Source organism: Martes martes (genome assembly GCF_963455335.1).
Source record: "Martes martes genome assembly, chromosome: 12".
NCBI lineage: Eukaryota > Metazoa > Chordata > Mammalia > Carnivora > Mustelidae > Martes > Martes martes.
In genome coordinates, this window is record NC_137900.1 from 76536163 (window position 1) to 76537357 (window position 1195).

The following is a 1195-nucleotide window of genomic DNA, read 5'->3' on the forward strand; positions in this document are numbered from 1 at the left end:
TATATAGATCTACTTCACAAAGTGGATCAAAGGTAAAACAGAGACTAAAATTAGAAAACTCTTAGAAGAAAACTAAGTTTCAATTGCTGTAATTTTAAATTAAGCATTATTTTCTTAGATAGAACATCTAAATCTCAAGCAACCAAAGGGGGAAAAAAATCAATAAATTTTATCAAAATTTAAAACTTCATCTTTTGCTCAGGCCCATGGCTCCAGCAGGATGGCAAAGTGTCAAGGTATTTGTACCGCCAGGAAGCTCTGTGGCCCCGGATGAGACCAGAAGTATCATGATAAACAGTACAAGAAAGCCCATTTGGGCACAGCCCTGAAGCCCAACCCTTTTGAAGGCACTTCCCATACAAAGGAAATTGTGCTGGAAAAAAATAGGGGTAGAGCCAAACAGATTCTGCCATCAGGAATTGCGTCAGGGTCCAGTTAACCAAGAGTGGCAAAAAAAATCACAGCCTTTGTACTCAATGATGGTTGTTTGAATTTTAGTGAGGAAAATGATGAAGTTCTGGTCACTGGATTTGATCGCAAAGGTCGTGCTGTAGGTGACGTTCCTGGAGTTCACTTTAAGATTGTCAAAGTAGCCAGTGTTTTTCTTGGCCTTGAACAAAGGCAAGAAAGAAAGACCAAGATCATAAGTTTTGATGGTGAAAACAGGTTAGTTAATTAGAAAACAGTCAATCAATTTTCATATTCCAAAAAATTTCTTCAACTTTTATGCTTTGAAAGACACTATCGAGGGGCGCCTGGGTGGCTCAGTGGGTTAAAGCCTCTGCCTTCAGTTCAGGTCATGATCCCAGGGTCCTGGGATCGAGCCCTGCATCGGGCTCTCTGCTCCCCGGGGAGCCTGCTTCCTCCTCTCTCTCTCTCTGCCTGCCTCTCTGCCTGCTTGTGATCTCTGTCAGGTAAATAAATAAAATCTTTAAAAAAAAAAAAAAAGACACTATCAAGAAATTGAAAAGGCAACCCACAAGATGGAAGAACATATTTGTAAATCATATGATAATCATGTATCTGATAATGGCCTTGTATCAGAATATATAAAGAGCTTCTACAACTTAACAATAAAAAGGCAAGTGTACCTAGTTGGCTCAGTTGGTGGATCGTGCAACTCTTGGTCTCCAGTTGTAAGTTCAGGCCCCACACTGGGTATAGAGATTACTAAAATAATAATAATACTAATAAT

At 39.6% G+C, this 1195-nt stretch overlaps 1 pseudogene across 1 annotated transcript; it reads left to right on the plus strand.

Annotated features, from left to right (window-relative positions):
• Nucleotides 1–220: 220 nt before the first annotated feature.
• Nucleotides 221–647, plus strand: LOC308353464 (small ribosomal subunit protein uS12-like; annotated as a pseudogene). The gene has a single exon. The product of its transcript is annotated as a small ribosomal subunit protein uS12-like (transcript).
• Nucleotides 648–1195: the final 548 nt, after the last annotated feature.